We start from the raw sequence: 23,773 nt of genomic DNA, 5'->3' as shown, positions 1-23,773 counted from the left end.
CTTGCAGAATCCTGGGGACTGTCTCTGTTTTTGTACAACCTCAGAGTCAGTATATTTATACTCCAGCAGTTGGAAGTAGAATCTTCCTGTCATTGGGCACAGGGGTCTTACCCATGCAAATACATTTTTTAAAATTCTCTGCTGACTACTAGTATACTATATCTTAAGTAACTGGCAATAATGTGCATAAACTGGAGCAGCTAGTGTTAAAGTTAATAAAGTAGATCCTCAAAATAGTTAAATTGCAAGAAACACATATCCCTTTCTGTGAGCATGCAAAATTAACTAAATGTGTTTAATCTTATGTGTAGACTTTTACCATTTATCTTATAACTGAAAACAGGCTACTATAATGCTTGAACATTCTTCTAAATGGATTCTCTATTTCATCCTTGTGAAGGTTAGTATCTATCAAAAACGCATAGCAGAAATTCCACTAATCTGTTATACGCTTCTGTTTCTGATATATTTAAGATATTGTAACTGCTGCCAGCATTCTTAGCAGAAATTATTTTATTGAAGACAGGCCACTAGTTTAAACTAAAGAAACTCTTATTGTATACCATACTTAATAAATATAAACACTGAAAGGTCATTTGATAATGCAGATTTTAGTTTCTTAAAATGGATACTCTCAGTGTTTAAATTTCCTCCCAAAAGTATAGCAATGCTTGTAATTTTATATGATGAAGCACAACCAGCAATGGTTAAGGTGTTGTGAAAGAGTCCATAACTCTTGAACCTCTCTCAAGAAACTAACCAAGGTTATCCTGTGTTTTAATTACAATTTCCCCTTAGCAAAAAATGAATTTGACAAAGGTTATTTGACACAACCCTTGTATTTCAGTGAAGGAAACTGAAGAGAACAAAAATCTTTGCAACTTTTAGCAGATTAAATGAGGGTCTATCTGTTTGACCCTACTTGTTGTCTGCCATGTATTTGAAAATTATAGTATGATTTATATGTGTGCAATCCCTCATAAAAGTCAGTGATGGCATTTAATGTGAAGCCTTCTAAGCATTCCTTCTGAAAAACAAGTTATAACATTTAATTCTAAACCTTCAGAAAAGAATGCAAATTGCATCCCTTTGCCTTGACAGGAAAAAATCCAAAGTGTGATATGCCTTTCACACACCTACAAGGCTTCCAGAATATAATGCTAGAATTATGTCTGAGCCATAACAAACAGCATTTTCTCTCTCTTAGTGCAAATCTATGTCTTTCTTTTGTATGTGAATTCTAAACAGTTAAAATAAGTTTTACTCCATCTTTTGCAGATTGATCACAGGCTTTTCTTCACTCCAAAAAAGAAAAGGGGGTCACTATCTGCCACTGCTCTTGACTGAATGGTTGCCGGAGAGGAGGGACAATTTGAATATGCAGGGAGTGGTGCAAGGAAGACCTGGACCAAACCTGTAGTAGTTGCTCTTGTTAGCAGCACAAAGAAGCATGCAGGAGTTGACAGAAATGAGTATGTGGTCCTTTCAGTGATATAGGTGCCCATATCATACCCAAGATGATGGGTCATAACCTAAAAAAACTCTTATGACCAGGTACCAGAAATGCAGTAAACTCAGTGGTGTTTTCCTAGATAATGGCCATTCTGGAAGACTTTCACCTGAGGGGATCTGCAGGGACATCAGGCATCATTTTGGAATGAATGGTCTCATGGGTGGTAGGGTGGTTCAATGGTTGTAGGCAGAATAGGGAAAAGCACCACAGAAAAAAATACATTTATATCTGGAGGCAGTAAACTTAGTCTAGTAATGTCCAAGCTCTTCATACTGAACCTGGAAGAAGTGTGTTGTTTTTACACTACGACAGTAAGTCACGCAATTTTTGTTCATTATTTACTTAACTCCCTCTTGACAAGGTTTCCTTTTCTGCAGCTCCTCTGAGATTGATTCCTAAGGTAGTCAGAGTAGTTTTTTTATTTCAATCATTGTCATTCAATATCCATAGCTGACCTTGAAATTTTAATTAAATGCTAATTTCATTTCCATGGGAAATTAAAGTTTTCCTAATTTTTCCACATGACAATACCATGGTAAACTGCAAATGAAGCTATACAGGTCCACCAAACTGATGCTTTTTATTCATTATTTATTTATTTACTTATGTACTATTTGCTTATCGTATAAGTGAGCTAGTCTACTGACCCTTTTCTGCACAAACTGAGCTCAAAGAACAGAAAATATATCACACTCATTCTAATCAACAATATTATTTACAGACTGTGTACACAGCAAAATTCAGAACATATTAAATAGTGAGATTCAAAGCAAATAGGGTCAGATTAACAAAATCCAGTCAGAGTGCAATGAGAGGAAATACATATATATATGTATATATATATATATATATATATATATATATATATATATATATATATATATATATATACATATATATATGTACCATATCTAAACTAAGATATGCATGAAAGACAGTGCAGTCCTGCATATAATACATAAACTCCTTTACACACGTAAAATATATGTGCAGAAGGTGACACATTAAGAGCTGAGAAAAGTTTTTCACTGTATTCTTTTATTCCTTACTCTTGTCATGGTAGCAGTTGCAGATAGATTCAGTAAAAAGATGCTCTTTAAGTGCATCTCTGAAGCTGTTAATGTTTTCTAGATGTTTGAAGTCAGTTGGCAGGTAGCAGGTGCAAGTCTATAGAAGGCAATCTTACCTACAGCTGTTTTAAATTGAGAGTGTACTAGAGATAAATTGTCTTATGCACTTCTGAGTACATGAGGGTTGTCTTCTAAAAGAAGTCTCATTCTTAAAAGGAGGCAGTCACTATGATTTAGAGCCTTGTAAATTAGAGTATTCAGAAAGTGGCCATCTAAGGGACTAATAGCAAACAGGGTTTTTTTTTTACCAAATTGCAGTTTTTAGCAAATGTCCAATCTAATATAATTTGTGAACACACACTTTATTATAGCTTATTTGACATATGAAATAACATTGTTTTAGACCATGGGAATTAACACTAACAGAACACATTTCAAAGTGGGATAGGCAGTCCATTTCAGATTTGTGAGTCAGTGATGGCTAATATCCTAAACATAGCATATCTAAGTGGGAACATCTACATCAGTTTTACATCCATGGGAGTTCTGTAGCCCTGTTCCCCAATAGTGCATCAATGTCTTTGTGTTGTATGTCCTTTGTTATGGGAATCTGATAAGATCTCTGATTTTGATGAAGACTTGCAGAGGAGAATGGATAATCATCATCATCGTCTTTTGGCTGTTCCCGTTAGGGGTCGCCACAGCGGATGATCTGTTTCCATTTCTTCCTGTCCTCTGCATCTTGCTCTATCACACAAACCACCTGCATGTCCTCTCTCACCACATCCATAAACCTTAACTTAGGCCTTCCTCTTTTCCTGTTACCTGGTAGCTTCATCCTTAGCATCTTTTTCCCAATATATTTAGCATCCCTCCTAAGCACATGTCCAAACCAATGTAATTTTGCCTCTCTGGCTTTGTCTCCAAACTTTCCAACCTGAGATGACCCTCTAATATACTTATTCCTAATCCTGTCCACCCTCGTCACATCCAGTGCAAATCTTAATATCTTTAACTCTGCCACATCCAGCTCAAACTCCTGCTTTTTTGTCAGTGCCAATGTCTCCAACCCATATAACATAGCTGGTCTCACTACCCTCTTGTAGACCTTCCCTTTCATTCTTACTGCTACTCATCTGTCACAAATCACTCCTGACAGTCTTCTCCACCCACTCCATCCTGCCTGTACTCTCTTCTTCACCTCTCTTCCACACTCACCGTTACTCTGAACTATTGATCCCAAGTATTTAAACTCATCCATCTTTGCCACTTCTACTCCTTGCATCCTCACCATTCCTCTATCCTCCCTCTCATTCATGCACATATATTCTGTCTTAGTCCTGCTGACCTTCATCCCTCTTTTCTCTAGAGCATATCTCTACCTTTCTAAGTAATATGTTTAAGTTAGCTAAGTAATATGACTAATTTTTCTTGGTCATAACCAAATATTTATTTGAGAATTAATACTAAGAAAAAACTTGCTTCCCTATCCTGATTCTAAATCGCCTTTGTTTTAAAGATATTAATAAGAAAATTACCTTATTCTCTAGACACCATGGCTTCCATCCTTCCCATAGTACAAGCACTACCCTTTTAACCTATATAGATACTGTAAATAAAGCTACTGATAATGGAAAACTAGTCTCCTCCTTATTTCTAGACTTGTCTAAAGTATTTGACACTGTTTGCCACAGCAAAGTTCTACTTTAAATGCCCTCACTAAGTCTATCTCGGCCTACCCTTCTGTGGTTCAAAAGCTGCTGGTACAATAGGTATCATTCAGTAAAATGGTACTCAGCACTCTCTTCTTACCTCGCAGTCACCACTGGTGCACCAAAAGGCTCTATCCTTGGTCCACTCCTCTTTAAAATCTTCACCAACACCCTCTATACTTCCACTCAACAGGCCACCCTAATACAATGCGCAGATGATTCAACTCTCATTTGCACATCTGACAACATGGTACACTTCCAAAAAATTACTCAGGAAGCTTTAGCAGCCACTGAAACATGGCTTTGGACTCACAATTCATGCTCAACCCAAAAAAGACCAAGCTACTACTTTTTTCTCCAAATCCCTCTCTCAAGAAAAAACTAAATTTAAAATCCTCACTCTTGATAACACAAACATTGAAGTAACTTCTTATTGCTAACTATCAGGGGTGATAGTGAATGATAATCTTGCATTCAACATGCATATACAAAATTGCATAAGAAAAACTCATCAAAAACTAGGGATGCTTTACGGAGCCAAAACTTTCTCACTGATGCAACTAAAACTACACTTGCCACTACTTATCTCCTTCCCACTCTTCTTTATGGTGCTTCATCCTTATTAACCTCCAGGCTTCACAACAAATAAAACTTGAACAAGGCTATAGCAATGTTACTAAATGTCCTTGAGGCAGTCACACATGTTAGAACGTGCTATGTATAGGACTTGCCATATGTCTTCTGAGGCCCTATTGGAAACTACCTGTGCTTCTATGATGGCCTTATACATATGTCTGGAGGCACACAATCTCTCACCAGCATCAGGATAAGGGTGGACAGTAAACCTCCTCTGAGTGCCTCTATAAACTTTCCTTTGTGGTACTATGTCCTCATCATATCTACTGGCAGACTCAACCACATCTACAAATGGAGTAAACACACTACCTCGATCAATCATGCCCCCCTCAATCTGTCAGATATCTGAGGGTTCAGTGGAATGAGCAAGTATAGGCATGTTGAGTGCACTCAAAATAAGGTGAGTGGATGTGTGAGCCACAACCTCAGTGTCAGAATGAACCACTGCACCTACTGACTGTGCCTCTTTATCACCACCACCATCATCAGAGGCTATCAATACTCTGACATCAGGTGGTACAAGTTTTACACTGCGACTGTCTGGATCACCTGTGATAATGAGCAACAAACCCAGGAAAAAGAGGAAGAGGGAGTGAAAATGACCCAAATTGTTCTAAACACTCATGTTACACTATTTCAGTTGTTAAAAGAATACACTGCTTTTACTTTCTCTCAGATTTACATCCTACTATTCTTTATTGTTAATCAAAGAAAGTGCTTACCATGTGCAGGTGGTCTTTCAAATGGTAATTCTGCTGTCCCTGAAAAAAAGGTGAAAGCAGTGGAAAGAAGGCTAATAAACATCACAATGCAAATGACACAGGGACAAAAGAATAATGCTCTGCCTCTCATCCCCCTTACGAAATATCTCAGAATCAGTCAGACTGACCATCCTCCCCAAAAATAATCTCTGTTGGACTCTTGTCTCTTCTATTGCACGTCTCCCTGTTTACAGATGTACATGTAGTAACACATATAGATGTCTAGAATGGCAGTAAGTACCAAGAAGAAATTCCAGATATGTTATATACTGCATATCTGGAATTTTTTCTTGGTACACTCTTGGCCATTTGTCCACATCAGCACCAGCATCAATGAGTCTTTGTCAACCCTCTGCTGAGATATATGGATCTCTGAGAGTGGACATGTTAGGCTCGTTTTCAGTGAGTGGTGGTTCTGTAGCAGGACACACTCCTTCCTGTCATGGCTATCTGTTCTCATGCTACCACAGCTGCCCTCCAACATGCTGCTGTAATCATATTAGTGGCAAAGTGCCACACCCAATTATAGTTTCTGGTACAGCTGTCCACTGCATTTATGTCCATGACCACCTGCTGCCATATGCTTTTTCTGGCAAACATCTCACCTCTATCTCTGCCAAGCAGGAAGGATCCATAGCAACATAAAGCTTCAATCATGATCTCACACTCTGCATAAGTGAATGGTGGTTTGCATGGAACAGAGGGTCTGGGTGTCATAATCCTGTAAAACATGAAGCAGAAAAAAGACAAACCACATTTGTAGCACATATAGATTCATTGATAGGTACTAGGCTATCAGCCCAAGGGCCTAAGTAAGCCTAGCCAACAAGGTTCCCTGGCTTACACCACCTAAGAAAGTTATTTTCCTGTCCCCTTGTCGAGCAGAGCCACATGAGTGATCCTCGGGGAGTATTTCCTATTTCCCATCCACTTATCAAGATTTTTCTAGAAGAGTGCTAATGAGGAACTTTGCTTGACATAGATGAGTAGCTTGTTCCAGAGTATGGGAAGTCTCTGGGACAGGAATCTATCCCTCCAGCATGTCCTGTTTATTGTGGTGACACGGTTAAGGTCCTTAGAGTGTGTAGCTCGGAGGGACTGGGATTTTGTTAGGTGTAGCATGTCCAACAGCTCTGGGTTTGACATATATTTATATGTTAGGCAGAGATCACCCCAGAGTAGGCAATATGGTACGGAGTAAAGCTGGAGTTTTTTGAGACGATGAATGTAGGGCATCTGTTTGAGGCCAGTAATCTTCTTTGTGAGGTACTTCTGTGGCCTTTTCAGCTGCTGCAGATGTCTTGTGAGGTACATTCCAAAAGGGTCATTGTACTCTATAATGGGTCTAATGAGTGTTGAGTAGAGGGGAACAATGACCTCTTTTTTCCTAGATGAGAACCCTTTTGTGATGAGGTATGCCACATAGAAGAATTTCCTGACTACTGTGGTGATGTGATTTTCAAAGGAGAGACTACTGTCTACCTGGGTCCCAAGGTCTCTTATCACACATTCGGCATTAAGTAGACTGCTGCCTAATGCACTTTTTGGCATTGAGCTTGAGGCCATGGCTCTGACACCAGACATCTGTCTCAGTGAGGCCCTTCTGTAGGATGTCCAGATCATTTGGGGACTCGACTATGGCTCCGAGTTTGCAGTTATCCGCGAACTTCATTAGCCAAAGGCCTTCTGCGTTAGCCTGTACTTCAGAGAAGTAGATATCAAACAGGAGAGGTCCCAGGACTGAACCCTGTGGTACTCCACTTGTCACTGGTTTGAAGTCAGATTTGGAGTCTACAACTTTTACAGTTGGGTTCTGTCAGTGAGCCAATTGGCAACCCATCTTGTGACATAGGGATTTATAGCTAGTTTAGTGCATTTAGCTATAATTCCAGAATGGGGGATGGTGTTGAAAGCCTTGGTGAGGTCAAGATAGGCCGTGTGAACTACCTAACCCTCATCTACAGCTCTGGTTACTGCCACAAAGAAGTCGATCAGGTTCAGGAGGCATGAGCTGCCTTTCACAAACCTGAACTGGGTGGGGTCCAGAGTTTGGAGGTTACCAATGTTTTTGTTTATGAGTTCAATAATGATACGTTCCATGGCTTGTTAGGCTAATAGGGCGATAGATCCCGAGATCAGTGGTGGCTACCCCTTTGTGGAGTGGGATAACTGTTACTGTGCACCATTCAGTGGGCACAAAGCCTGATGTAAGACTATGATTGAACATGATGCTTAGGTGGGGAGCCAGTTCGTTCTAAAGTTCATGTAAAAGGTAGCCTGGGATGTTGTTCAGTCCCATGGATGCTGTGTTTTTGGCTTTAGAGAGTGCAGCTTTTACCTGCAAAGCTGTGATTACAGGGACTCTAGATTCTTCCTGCATAGATATGGGCCCTTTAGTGGGTGTGAGGGGGTAAAGTTAGCACTGAACCTATCTGCAATATCAGTTGGTTCTGTAATTTTTGTGCTGTTGTGCTGTAACTCAGAGCAGATCTGGGTGTTGCCATTGAGATTATTGACATAGCTATAGAATGCTTTGTGGTTGTCCTTAGAATCAGTGACGATTTTGTTTTCATAACTAGCTTTGGAGGATCTTATAAGGGATCTCAGCTTCTTACTGAGGCTGACCAGGGAAATTATTTTCCCCAAATAAATTCTCTGCACCCATCTTCAACACAAAACAATTGAACATACAATGTTTATTTCAGATTATACACAAGCTAAAGGATCCTACCCCCCAAAAAAGAAACATTGTAATACATTAGCATTGTATCCATTCTCTTAACATTTCCATAATGAGGACAGTGATTGTGTAACTGACCAACAGATTACAATATTATCATTAACTACACAAAAATTCAAAGTTAAAATGCCCAGACAATTTCCTTTGGTCTCTCCACTGTTGTGAATGTCACCACAGGACAACTGAGAAACCTAACACCTCTTTTAGCTACACATGCACATTCCCATTAAGTTGATAATAAACACAGTATACCTGTCTGCAGTAACTGGTGAAATTCCAAGAGCAAATGGTAGCACCACACTGTGATGTAACCATACCATTTATTGACAAACTTCTAAGGCATAGCAATAACTGCCATATGTGCAGTATACCAGCAGTGAATAAAAAAACATACAGATAAAAACTCCTTTTTCTGTTTCATATTGAAATTCATTCAAATATGAAAATCTATGCTGTTTATGAAGAGGACAAATATACCTTATAAAATAGTGCAGTAATTTGTAGAAAAGTGTCTTCAAAGTAAATAGTAGCAATGTTATGTCTCTGCCATATCAGTTTTCCCTCCTTTTACTTCCATAGCTACACCATTACTTACTGCAGGGAGGACCAAGGACAATAGTTAGCTGCTAATGGATTGCAAGTGCTAATGGCTAATCTAACTACAACAAGCAGTACTGAACAGAATCTGCCCTCTCTGAAGTGTGTGTATCATGCAGAGTAGACTTAAAAAAAGTGGAATCACCCTGAGACCTATTAAAATCTTAACAACAATGACATTCTTGAACTAATAGCACACTATCCATCCTCTGCTTAAAAATCTTTCTGAAATGCTGATCAGCTATATTACGTATTGAAACACAGATGTAAATAAATGTTGATGACTTTGCATCTCTTAAGCTGAAACGAAGGGAAGATGCTTAAAAAATAAAGAGAAAAATAGCTGGCAGTGATGGCAGCCTTACATTAATATGATGTGGACTATTATTAGCCTAAATTATTTGTCAGTATTACATTCACCTAGACATGTTCAAGCAAGTGACAGTGGAGCATTTTCTGATATTTCTACTGCAGGACTTGTAATTTGATGGCCTTCTAAGTCAGATCTATATGGTATACACATTTTCTGATTGCTTATCTAAGCCTGTGCTGGTAGCAAAGAGGGATAAGGAACACGACTGAGTGTTGTTACTGCACTAAATTGACGGTTTACGTCCAGGTACACAGATTTAAAAAAAATGTTACAATCATGCATTTTCAGTATTAAACCCTGATATTTGTTACTACTGACAATTTTTTTATTGTGTTCATCATTTACTTGTAGTTTTGGGTAAAGTGCACTTTGGACTGGCAGGATTTCAGAGTCCACTGCATAAGGTACAAACTGAGAAAATTAATTTGAAATCCCATCATTAGCACATTTTACAGTGGCATAGGTATGCTTTCTACAGCATTCTGAACAGAAGTTAGAGAATAAATTCTGTATTTCATCTAAGTATCATTGTGGCATACAGTGTAAATGGAATGAGTCTAAAGAAAGAGGAAAGAGGATACAGAGTTTTAATCCGGCTTGAAGCCACATGCCGCTTGTAATGTTTGCATCAGATGTGAAAATGCAGCTTGTGTCTTTCTCAAGGTATACCTGCTGATGAAAGTCTTGTTGGTCACAGTGTTTTGTGATGTGGAATATAAATTGTTATAAAAAAATCTGAGTAGTTCAGCCAGTCCAACCAGAAACCAACTATAAGTAGGCTGAACGACAAGTCCACACCATACGAGCCAAGTGTAAAGTAATAAGTACTTTAATAAAGTGGGTTGAGCATTTTCATCCCATAGGACCTCATTCAGAACAAACAATAAAGTGCATAGCTTATTTAAATACAAAATAAGATAACATCATGTGATCAAGTTCAATCCAATTACTTAAACTCTTAAATTAGTGCCTATTGGATGTTTGATTAAAAAATTAGCAAATCTGTGGGCAACTTCCATGTCATTAAATAAAACCAATAATATTTATTTTTTTTAAAAAAAAACTTGTAAAATCTGACATAAACAGATAGAAAAAAATAAGTTAAATCAATGCATGAATATATAATAAAAACGTGATAAAATTTTTTATGAATAAAACCTGAACATTTAAAATTAAAGTTTAGTAGCCCATAATTTTAGGATGCTATTAAAAGAAACAGAATCATTCAAACCTGGATGTTCAGTTGCATTAAGTATTACCTGCCACAACAGTTCATGACGTTTGAAGGTATATTCCCAGAGGCCAACCATTGGGTTTTGTGCAACCTGGTCAAAACCTTGAAAAAATATATTATTAGTGGCACATTCAGACTTCTTTGTTTTGATATGGTAGTAGTGTTCTTGTATTTGTGTCCCTAATTTATGTTCAGTTTTCCCAACTTAGAAACAAAAACAGGAATCCCAGAAAGCAAAGTACACTACCCCTTTACTATTACAATTACTGTGTGAGCTGAACATAAACTAGCATTTACTACTGGGAAAAACAATTCACTTCCTACATAAATATATTTACATTGGCCGCACATCCCACATTTGTTAGTGCCATTTCTTGATTTTTTTGTTGCAGTAGTTAGTACAAAACCTTTCTCTATTTCTTTTTTTATGTTGTCATATCTTGAATAGGTAATACCCAACCTAGTATCCAGTTTTCCTCTCAATAATTTGTAGTGGGAAATAACATTCCAGTTTTGCTTACCAGTGATAAAATATGGTGACTGTCTTTATGATACTTAATACATACAATATTTTCATAACCACGTATCATTTCATTAACTACTTCATAAGTATAATTGTAAGTTAAGCCAGTCTACAAAATAGGTTTACATCTACCTTGCCTATCCTGTATAATATCACCTTAAATACTGGTCAAAATATCTGTTGGATAGTCCCTTGTTAAAAACGTGTTCGCAAGGATCTCCATCTTCTTTTCAAGGTCAGAATAATCAGATATAATTTGCAAGAGTTGAACTATCTGACCCTTCACCAGACTTTTCTTTTGTTTCAACAGGTAGTTACTAAAGAAATGAAAATACAATTTAAAAAAGTGGGTTTTCTGTAGATGATAGATTTAAATTTTCCTGCCTGAAGATCTTTAATGAGTAATATAGCCAGGTAGTTGATTTGAGTATTGGAAACTTGGTGTGCACATTTTGAAAACACTGTAGCAGAGTTAATACAAACTCCAACCAATCCCACGCAAAGTATGGCATGGTGCATGGTCCAATCAATGGATTCCTTGAACAAAAAAAAGACCAGCACACAAAAAACAGTTCAAGGGCACAAATTTGTTATTGAGCCTATATATTAATGTATCCAAAGGGTAAATTCAGAAAATCAACATACCGGTTTCGGCAAACAGCCTTCCTCAGTGCAATCAATAACACATACTAATTCCCTTCACTATTCTTATACTATATTATACCAATTAACAATATAATTGGTATCTAAAGCTGTTCATAGATTCCAGGTGGAAACAATGCACCCAATTTAATGATCTATTTATGTTTCTTCTGATCAAGCAAAGAATGTAACCCAACTTTTGAAGTATTATCTGCCCATATTCTATCAATAACAGTAAAAGTGACTCTGGCTGTCTTATGCTGCATACTATGTTTATATAATGCATTAGTGAGCCTGGCGCATTTAACATTACTCAAATGTTCCAAAATCCTAAATTTGAAAGGACGTGATGTTTGTCCTATGTAAAAAGCAGGACAAGAACATTGAACTAAATAAATCACCCAATCAGTAGTGCAGGTCCCATAAACAAAAATGTCATAAATGTGGGAACAATTAGCCGAGGTGAAACTCTTCCTCTTGGGTACATACTTACAGGAACTGCAATGACCACAAGGAAAACACCCTTATGCTGGAAATCCATGTAGTGTCCTTGTAATTTATCTGTTGTCACACCACCTACTTTTTTTGTAATGATTTAAACAACCCCCCAATGTCCTTCCCTTCCTATAGGCAAATCTACATTTGTTGTCAATTACCCCTTGCAACTTATCTTCTACATCTACAACATCAACTGCAATTAAATACCAGGCAGCGTTAAAAACTCTGATTTAATTTGACCTAAAAAATCCCAAGAATCCTTAAGGATGTAAGAGTGGTGTTGCCTAAAAGGTTTGACTAATGTGTCACTATATAGTGTGAATGTGTGAGTTTTAAATCTACTTGCTGCTATGATAATACAAAAAAGGGGGATTGTCAATATTCTTGTGAATTTTGGGACAACCAGATAAGCCAGTGACTACCAGATGTTCTCCATATAGATCACATAATTTTATCTTATTTTGTTTTTAAGTAAGTTGTACACTTTATTGTTTGTTCTGATGAAGCCCTATTGGACAAAGGACTCAACTCACTTTATTAAAATACTTGTTTTACTTTACATTGGCTCGTGTGGTGTGGACTTGTCAGTCAGCCTACTTTTACAGAAATGTTTATCTTTTTTTATTTGCCCTTGTAATATATGAACTGCTTAGCAGACCACAAGCAGAGCTCACATGTGTAGAAAAGAGTGAACAATTTAATTTCTATAATCTGTATTGGTGCAAACACTTCTGTCACCACTGAGCCTTATTTGTTATGAGTGAGACATCTGCACATGATGTATACCTATGTGTGGTGCAAGCTGTAAATTCAGTGAATTGGACCTATAACAGAGTGGCTCTGGGGTTCAAATCCATACTGTGTCAAAATAACATGGAAATTATTATTCAAGATGCATGACTTACTTTCATCACAACTTCATATGCTGCTTTTTCTGTTTCTTGCCTTCTGCAGTTGCTTGTTTCTGAGCTGCACATACTCAAGCTTATTTTCTTAAGGACAATGTGAAACATTTTATTTAGGCAGCCTTCTATAGCACAAACAGGCTTAATAGCAATACGCAGATATCAGCACTCTGGAAAGTACTGAGTGGAAAACATATAAAACATCTACCTGCTGTAGAACTATTTCTGTGGCACAAAGTGTAAATGTGCTAACTCTACAGGTAGACCACAGGTGCTCCAAGGTTCATATCCAAAGACGTTCATTTTTACAAAGGGTGTCAGAATGTAATTTCTACCAACACTGATTAGGAAAGTAACACTACATACATATGGCTATTATAATTAGGTTGATTGCAAGAAACGTCTCATTAATGTTGTGATAACTGCATTTGTCTAGGTAAGAAATCCCATTAATGACTTAATTATGAAACTCAGTTGATTGTGTGTGTAATTGTTTAAGCACGGTAATTATGATAAGTAGTTAAAAGTGCACTTGCATATCTAAGATGGGCAGAATACTTAAGTAAAAATCATCTTCACTTCTCAAATAGCCTAACTATGTGTTTAGGACAGTATGTGCTATGAAGTTTGTATGTATCATACCCCAAATTGTATTACTCAGCTTATAAAAATCAATTAATCTGATATACATTTACAAATAATAATACCTCCTCTTCCATGGGAACGCATTTCATAGGACTTCTTAAAGTCATACACATAAAGACTTATCTGAAGTCTAGCTCCATTCATCCTAAATGCAGTATATCTGTAGTGAAAATGATTGACTGACTGTTTTCCTGTAGTACTCTCAAATAATGACCTTGCTTGATATTCACCCATTATGTATTCCATAGGTTTGATTCCCACATTATACAACTAACTTTTTACAGTGTTTAATTCCCAAACGTTAAATACAAAGTCATCCTATTTAACCTCCCAAACACCAAGGATAACAAACCATTAAGTATGTCAGTGTTGATCATTCCAAGATGCTTGCCAGCTAGGTAGCACATACTTATGACAGCTCCCAATACCAAATATTAATCTAACCCAATAAGGAGGTCAGTGCTACTAAAGGAACTTTCAAATTAATAAATCATACAGAAAATAAGCAGATGCTAATCAAGAAGTGACTATATAATCATCATCATCATCATCCCCCTTTTTTCCTATTTTTCTACATGGGGTCAGGTATCATGTTAACCATTGCCAACTCTCTCGATTCAGTGCCATACTCCTGCCATCTTCAACACTCATGCTTGACTGTCACAGATCTTCTTTCACACAATCCATTCACTTCTTTGCTGTATGTCCTTGTTTCCTCTTACCTTCTTCCTATCTGTCCCAAATCTTCCTCACCAGATTGTCTTCTGATTTTCTACACATGTGCCCAAACCATTGTTATCTGTTCTCTTTGATCTTTTCTGCAATTGGAGCTACTTTGGCTTCCGCTCTTATGTCCTTATTTCTTCACCTGTCCCACAGTGTGCATCCTACTATCTTTCTCAGGCACTTCATTTCCATAACTTCTAGCTTCTTCAACTGTTCTGCCTGTCCTGCCCAAGTTTCTGTACCTTACAGTAGTACTGGTTGCACCACTGTCTTGTACACCTACTTTTCAGCTTCTTTGGCATTCTTCTGTCATAGACTACACCTGATACTCTATGCCAGTACTTCCACTTCAAGCAGAGATTCAGACCTTCTCATCAAAATTAACATCCTTTGGAAATAATCTGGAACAAATTCTGGTTAGGCTTGATAAAAATGAAGATAAAATCTGAAGCAATGAAATAAAACTAGAGGAGATCCAGAAAACTGCCTGCAACACAGAAAATTCAGTCAAAGAAATCCAGCAAAAGTTAATTGATCTGGAAGCTAGAGCAAGATGGAATCATGTTCTAATAAGAGGCATCCTGGAGAAATTTCAACAAGCACAGTTACTCTCCATAGCTAAAGAAATATTTGATCTTCTTCTAGAGATTCTAGAGAAATGAGCTTTACTAGAAAGGCTCACCCAGACTTTGCTACACTTTGCTGTGAGGGAAAGTTTAGTTTGCTTTTTATTTGTTGTATTTTATATTACTTTATTGCCTTTTTCTATTTTGAATACTGTGATTTGTTTTATTTACCTTGTGTTTTACTTGTATTCTGCTTTTAACTGCACATTAAAACTTGAAAAGAGACCACAGCTCTGTCTCTTGTGAGTCAGGCAGAATTTTTTTCTCCACCCTCCCACCCGGTTACTGGTGTGTTCTTAAACACCACTGTCTTTCTAGTTGCCTGCCCCTTATGTTAATTTGACCATATATCTCGTTTCCTCTCTGCTTTTACTAGCTTGTGTGAGTAAGCGCAAAATTATCATTTTGTGAAATAACTCCCTTTCAACTATTTAAATTTATTGGCCATCCTACTGTATTCCATAGTACCAGAATACAAAAGTGACCACCCCCCTTTCAATCTATCTTGCTGTTTTAAAAATAGTGACTCTCCACTAAAACTTTTTAGACAGGTAAAACTGAAGTTACCTACTTTCACATATAACTCCTCTAGTGCACACTGCAGTGTTTAGGATAAACCATTTTTTTTTCATCTTATCTTTAAGCATCCCTGTGACTAGCACTTGCTCTAAGACCTGATGGAAAGCACTGGGAAGCCATAAACTGATACAAACACTCAACTCTCCTTGTTAATAAGGAGAAATTAATCATACACACTAAACAGCCTATAACTGCAAAGTACCTTGCTAAGGTAAGAGAAAACAGCTCTTGTACTTTACATAAAAGCACCAAACCAGGCATGTCCAAGGGTCAGCTTCCAGTGATTTCTCCTGTCCACCTGGTGAATCTGGGCATAGTGGGGCAATGCAGCAATTGCCTCATGTACACAAACAACCCTCTCCTCCTACCACCCAACACTACAACCTGTGAAAGATGCACTTATGTAGCCAAAATGGAAGCAAAGGTCTCTCCACCCAAGACTATGCCAGACAGTCAAGAGGAGAAGGTTAACACCTCCACTACACCTCAAGCAGCACATGGCCCTTCTAAACCCACACCACCAACACCCTCACATAGCAACACTAAACCTTCATATGTAGAGGCCCTTAACAGTTACCTGCCCAAACAACAAGAACTTCAGAAGCTGAAAAGCAAACAAACACCAGTCATAACCAAAGTGTCACATAGCTCACAACACCAGTGTGCCACCCAACAACAGCCCCTAAGGCAAGATAATGTACCCAACACTTTAGACATAGGTGACTCTATAGTCAGGCATAGTGATGTCCCACTCACCGGGATGAACAAGGAGAAAATTATAGTCAGCTGCCTGTCAGGTTCCAGGATCCGCCACATAACGCATGTAGCAAAGTCACTCCACAACAAGTACAAATATGACTTTGTTATTGTCCATGTTGGAGTGAATGACTTGAGAAGTACCTCCCTGAACTACATGGAAAGAGAAATGGAAGAGCTCTCTGATCATGTGGCCTTTGCCCATAATGATACCACAGTATAAGGACAAAATGATTGACTTTATAAATTGGCTAAGCTTCATGTGTCATTCAAAGGGGATCCAGTATCTGTCTGCCTTGGATAACATGATCAACAGACCACGATGCTTTGCCAGAGATAGTCTGCACCTGCCACTCCTGGGTTCAGGTTACTAGCTAAGGCTCTTGGCCCCCCTATAGTGCCTTTTTTAGGCAAAGTTCAAAGGACAAAACCACCACTGTAACAGGTACAAGCATACAAAATGTAAAGGTAATGCTACTCAATGCTAGAAGTCTAAACATCAAAATGCACTCTCTCCAGGCACTCCTAAAAATGGAGAACATCGATGTCTGTGCAATAACTGAGACCTGGTTCAAGGCTCTAGAGAGCACCCTTGCAATATCAGGCTACAACTCTTACCATACTTTTCGGCCACCAAACCAGGAACGAAACACTAAAGGTGGAGGAGTGTCCATATTCACCAAGGATATTTACACCACCAGGCTAGTTGCTCAACACAATGCGTCTGAAATTCTCCAGGTGCAACTAACACTAAGTAAGACTGCAATCCAAATTGTAGCTTGCTACAGATCCCCCACCATGCCCCAAGTACACCTTTCTAAACATACTGGAAAATATTAAGATACAACCAAACACCCTAATACTGGGTGATTTCAACTACCCTACCATTAACTGGGAAAACTACTCATGCACCAATACCTTTGCCCAACGGTTCTTAGAATTCATAAATTCCAATGCTCTGGATCAATTAATTCATAGTCCCACCAGGGGCTCCAATATCCTAGACCTGGTCATTACCAACATGGGAAATCAATGCTCCACACCTATGGTCACCCCCTCGTTGGTCAGGTCTGACCATAAGCTAATCACCCTTGACATACACATCCCACCCCCACCCCCAGTAAGGAAACCCCTGTAAAAAACTTCTCCAAAGCCAGCTTCATGCTACTCAAGTCAGAAGGGACAAACTTCATGACACCCATGCAGAAGTGAACTGAAAGTTCGACTGCTGAATAATACACTAAGGTACTGTATGAGCACATCCACTCATGCATGAATCGTGCCATCCCAAATAGAAACAAGATGCTCTCCTTCAAAAAAGGAAGCCAATCTGGTGGTCCTCTGCCAGAAACAAACTTGGCAACAAAAGGAAGAAACTGTTGCAGAAAAGAGGAAAATCCCAGGATGCAAAAAACTCCCTTACCAGCCTCAGTAAGAAGCTGAGATCCCTCATAAAATCCTCCAAAGCTAGTTCCAAATATAAAATTGCCAACGATTCCAAAGACAACCACAAGGCATTCTATAGCTATATCAAGAATCTAAATGGCAATGCTCAGATATGCTCTGAGCTACAACAGAATGGCATTAAATATACTGATCCCAAGGATATTGCCAATATCCTGGGAGATCGATTCAGTGCCAACTTCACCCACCTCTCACCCCCTAAAGGGCCCATCTCAATACTGAAAGATTGCAGAATTCTGTTAATAATGGCCACACAGGTAAAAAAACGCACACTCCAAAGCTAAGAATGCAGCATCCATGGGACCAGGAGACATCCCGGGCTGTGTACTACATGAACTACAAAATGAACTGGTACCTCACCTAAGTGTTATGTTTAATCAGAGCCTCACCTCAGGCTCTGTGCCCACTGAGTGGCACAGCTACAGTTATCACACTCCACAAGGAGGGATCCACCTTGGATCCTGGGAACTACTGCCCCATCAGTCTGACGAGCCTGATCTGCAAGGCCATGGAACGTATTATCATGGAACTTATAAACAAAGACATTGGCAACCTTCAAACACTGGATCCCACCCAGTTTGGGTTTGTGAAGGGCCGATCTTGTCTCCTGAACCTGACTGACTTCTTCAAATCAGTCTCCAGAACTGTGGATGAGGATAATGCGGTCCACACTGCCTATCTGGGCCGCACTCAGGCCTTCAACACCATCCCCAACTCTGGAATCAAAGATAAACTTACCAAGCTGGCCATTAATCCCTAAATCACTTGATGGGTTGCCAAATGGCTTACTGACAGAACCCACACCCAACTCCAAATCCAGCTCCAGACAAGTGACAATTGGAGTACCTCTGGGTTCAGTCCTGGGGCCATTCTTGCTTGGCATCTACTTCTCTCAAGTACAGGCCAAAACTAAGGACTCTAGCTAACAAAGTTCGCAGATGACTGCAAACTGGGAGCCATTATTGAATCCCCAAATGATGTGGATATTCTACAAAAGGGTCTTACAGAAGCAGATGCTTGGTGCCAGAGCCATGGGCTCAAGCTCAAAGCCAAGAAATGTATAGTTATCACCTTTGGGAAAAAACATGTACCCGTGAATTACCACATAGGTGGCAGTACACTAAACACCAAAAGTGTGATAACAGACATAGGGACACAGGTAGACAATGGTGTCACCTTCGATAGCCACATTGCCACAACAATCAGGAAATCCTTCTATGTGGCACACCTCATCATTAAGGGCTTTTCATCCAGAAAAAAGGAGGCCATTGTCCCACTGTACTCATCCCTCATTAGACCCATTATAGAATACAATGCCCCATTTGGTATGCACCTCTAAAGACATCTGCAACAACTGGAAAGGCTGCAGAAATACCTCACTAAAAGAATTACAGGCCTAAAGCAGATGCCCTATGCTGACCGTCTAAAAAACTCCAGCTATATTCTGTCACATATCGTCTACTCAGAGGCGAACTCTGCTTAACATACAATGCCATGTCAAACCCAGAGCTGTTGGACATGCTCCACTTAAAGAAATCCCAATCCCTCAGAGCCACATGCTCCAGGGATCTAAACCTTGTCATCATAATGAACAAAACATGCTGGAGAGATAGATTCCTGACCCAGAGACTCCCCAGACTATGGAATAGACTGCCCATACATGTCAAGCAGAGCACCTCTTTGTCATTCTTCAAAAGGAACCTTGATGATTGGATGGGAGATAGGAAATTCACCATGGGGATCACATCAGTCACCCTGCTAGACAGGGGTCCAGGGAAGTAAATATTGTGGGAAGAAATAGCCAGGGAATTGTTATGGCTAGGCTTGTATAGGCCCTAGGGCCAATAGCCTTGTAACAACCTATGAACCTATGAACCTATGAGAATAAATAACTGACCCAATCAATCTCTATAGAGAGAATACATTGTGCACTGTGGAAATCACAAATGCTAGATACCCCTAGGCAAATCTAAGTAAGAATTATGAATGCCTCTCATGCTAACACAATCATTCAAGCAGCTAAAATAAAAAAATATTTATCCTGGAAGGGTCACAAGATAACTATAGCTCAAGACTTTCTACTCTCCATTAAGCAACAAAGACAAGCTCTCTCTCCATACTGCGCCTACTTAGTAAACCAAAAAATTCAGATTCCAAATGAAGTACCGAGCCACACTCATTTTTCAAAAAAACAGCAACTCATATCACATCACCAACACTGATGAAGCAAAAACGCCTTTTTAAAAGTTTTCAATGAGCTTCCAAGCAAATAAATGAAACAGCATGTAGAAATCGCAAATAACGAAAATACAAGCTGCAACCTGACAAATCAAGAGTTATCCATGAAATCTTCTTTTCCTTTCTGTTCCAACGTTCTATTCTCCAGCTCGAACAGGAAGTCACACAATCATTTCTGACCTGTGAACCTTGCAGAAGCAAGTTTGCTTTGGAAAGCAAGCTGTGTGTGAGTACAAAGGTCAATGTACTGAGTACGGAAGGCCAAGAATCTCTAACTTCTTCAATTAAAGCCGTTTCCAGCAAAGTGGGCCACAACAAGAGCAGAAATGCAGAAAATCCATTACCCACTGAAGACAGAAGCAAGCTGGTCTCCATTTTACAGAGGAAAAGCAGGGTAGCCATAAAGAACTCGATTTATGACAGGTATTTATCTGAAAAGCTTCTTAAACTGCCTTACTTTTCTCTGGTGGACAACAAGGTCGCTCAGATAGGATGTTCGCCAAGTACTGGTCTAAAAACTGAGTTCATCTATCCCTTGCAAAAACTCCAAATTTAGTAATATCAGTAGTGACTTGACTTTTTTCCCTCCTAAAAAATCTAGTAGATGTAGATGCGCTGTTGCATGCTAGTTGGTTCGCATACATCGTATTTGTATCACAATGCATCAGTCTTCTGGCTGCTTATGGCATTCTAGCTGCCTAACATAAGGCAGAGTATGCATGGTTATGTACTTCACAAGTGAGGCAATTCACACCGGAAAGTCAGTTAACTGTAAAAAAAAGAAAAAAGTGACAGGCTTGTAACAGGTCTTAATTGTAGAACTTCTGTAAACATTACAGCTTACAAAAAAAGGAAACAGAGAAGGGAAAAAAAGGAAAAAGAGGAGATAACTGCAGTCTTAGCAGCAGTCCTGCATGTTTAATCTTGGTTGTGCTTGTGATATTAATGTACCATTTACTCTACCACTTATATGACATTGCATTCTATATATATATATATATATATATATATATATATATATATATATATATATATATATATATATATCGAGTTAATATTACTGAAAAGGAGATTAAATATTTTTAGAAAATTGAAACTGGATATAGTATTCAGTTAGAAAAATGGTTTAAAGCACAGTTGAAGTAAGTGCTTATTGCACATTGTCTTGCAAGTTTGAGGAGGAAAAAAGTCATATATATTCTATTTTCTGAAATATGGCTTTATGCATTTAGTAATACAATAATCTGTTATTGTTGGATAAAAAAAAGTTAAACATTTTTTCTTTTTGTATAGGTTTAAAGTAATACAACACAGTTTATCTTACTTGTCTAACCCACTTGTTAAGAAACATTTATGAATCTGTTACTATGCTGTATGAGTTAAAATTAAAGTGATACTGGAAGGAGAGGAAGAGAGGGGCAAAGTGTATTTCGGCAATGCTTTACATTATATTTGTGTTGATAGTAAATATATTCTTCCTCCTAATACACCTTTGCCTACACTGTCATGAAACATAGGATGCATGGCATACAAATGTTAAATTAAAAAGTGTAAATAATTCCCACATTCACTTCAAAACAGCACAGAATGTGTCGATCCTATGCAGGGAAATCCTAATTACGTACAGATTAATATAATAACCCAAATAAATTAGGTAACTACACTCACCCTCATATTGTGATTAGATTTAACTCAAATACACATATGGTCAGAAGCACTCCCAAATTATTGTATTAAGTGTGGGCTGGCTGTTAGAATAATGTATGTTTGCTGTCAGTCTGAGGAGACTTGGAATAACAAAAGTGATTTGTAATATAGTTATTTTCTGTTTTAATTGTATATCTGTATGCTTATCTCTTTCAGTTAGGAGATTTATGTGGCTAGGCATGAGGGGATACTGAAAGAGTATGGTGTCCCCTTAACAATTGGAATTTGCCTAGTCACCCCAAGCAAAACCAACCCCAAAATATGGTCCATGCAAGTTAAAAAAATGTGATAGTAAAAAGATTAGAGAGACTTCTAAATGATGATAAGTGTTGATTCGTGGAATGTAAAGGACCTTCAAAATAAAAAGAAGAGGGGTTTAGTGTTGCATTTGATTTACCAAGCTAAAGCAGAGATAACCTTTCTGCAAAAAAAACCATATGACAGGGCAATAATGGGAAAATGCTAAAAATAGAAAATGGATACAACAAATAATAGCATCAGGAGATAGCACATCAGTCAAAGGGACGGCTATAGTAGTGAAGAAATCCTTTAATGGAACTATATTAAAAAGTAACACCAACCCTAATGGAAGTTGGTGCTACTTTACATGTGACCACCCACTATACAAAAAAATACTATTATTCTTAAACATATACGGTTCTTGCATGAATCAACAAGATTTCCTATACGAAATATATGACCTACTAACATGAACTCCTGAACACCTGCACATAATAGGAGATGAATGGAATATGACAATTAAACCGGAAAAGGATAAAACAAATAAACTTAAACAATCACCGCAACTCACCACCCTTCTAGCAGAACTAATAGAAGATTTTAACCTTTTAGATCCCTTCGAAATACATAGAACAAACTCATCAACCAGTAAATTTATGTATTACTCATCTCATCAAATCGTGGTCCAGAATAAACTTTTTTTAAATCTCGGAATTTATAGCAAATAATGAAACTATCTATAACTCTGCACCCAGAACCATTTCAGATCACTCAAAAGTTAGCATTACAATAAAGGAAGCCAAATCAAAGCGCCAAACTTATACCCCATCTAATTGGACTCTAAATCCTAACCTAATTAATAAAAAGGATGTTATTCAAGAAATTACTAGCACTCTCACTCAGCTAGAAAATACTATTACAATATCCGAAATTTTGATGATATTCAATGGGAAGCAACTAAAACTACACTCAGAGGAATCTTAATAGAAAAGGCATCATTATATAAAAAACTAAACAAGGAGAAAATGACCAATATAAAAAGTAAATTAAAAGCAACAGAGATTGAACTACAAAAGAATCACTCCCTGGATCTCAAGAACCAAATGACAAATGTGCAGAAACAGCTATATGAGATACAAACATAACAATACTCTATCATGGAATAAAGTTATACAAATATGCGGAATGGGCTCAAACCCCCTCAAAAATGTTAGCAAGAATCATTAACCTAAAATATGCCCCATCCAAAATAAGGGGATTTAACTATAAAAATAAAACCCTATATTCAGACATAGAAATTATACATGATTTTGAAGAGATTTACAAAACCCTGTATGGCTTGCAAAATCAGTACCAAGATTTTTTCTTTCAACATTTAATAAAGATTTAAAATTCCCTCCCTTTAATGTAGTACAATTAAATAATCTTAGAGCCCCATTAACAGTACAAAAAATTAAATTAGCTTTTGATAAGTTGAAACCTGGTAAGGCACCAGGCCCTGACAGTTTTGTGGCTGAGTTTTATAAGAAATGTATGCAACAAATCACACCTGCCCTGTTAAGAGTGTATAATTACATAACAGAGTTTG

The sequence above is a fragment of the Protopterus annectens genome, chromosome 6.part1 (assembly GCF_019279795.1).
Source record: "Protopterus annectens isolate FY-2018-M chromosome 6.part1, PAN1.0, whole genome shotgun sequence".
In the NCBI taxonomy this organism is placed as follows: domain Eukaryota; kingdom Metazoa; phylum Chordata; order Ceratodontiformes; family Protopteridae; genus Protopterus; species Protopterus annectens.
This window is presented reverse-complemented; position numbering follows the sequence as displayed.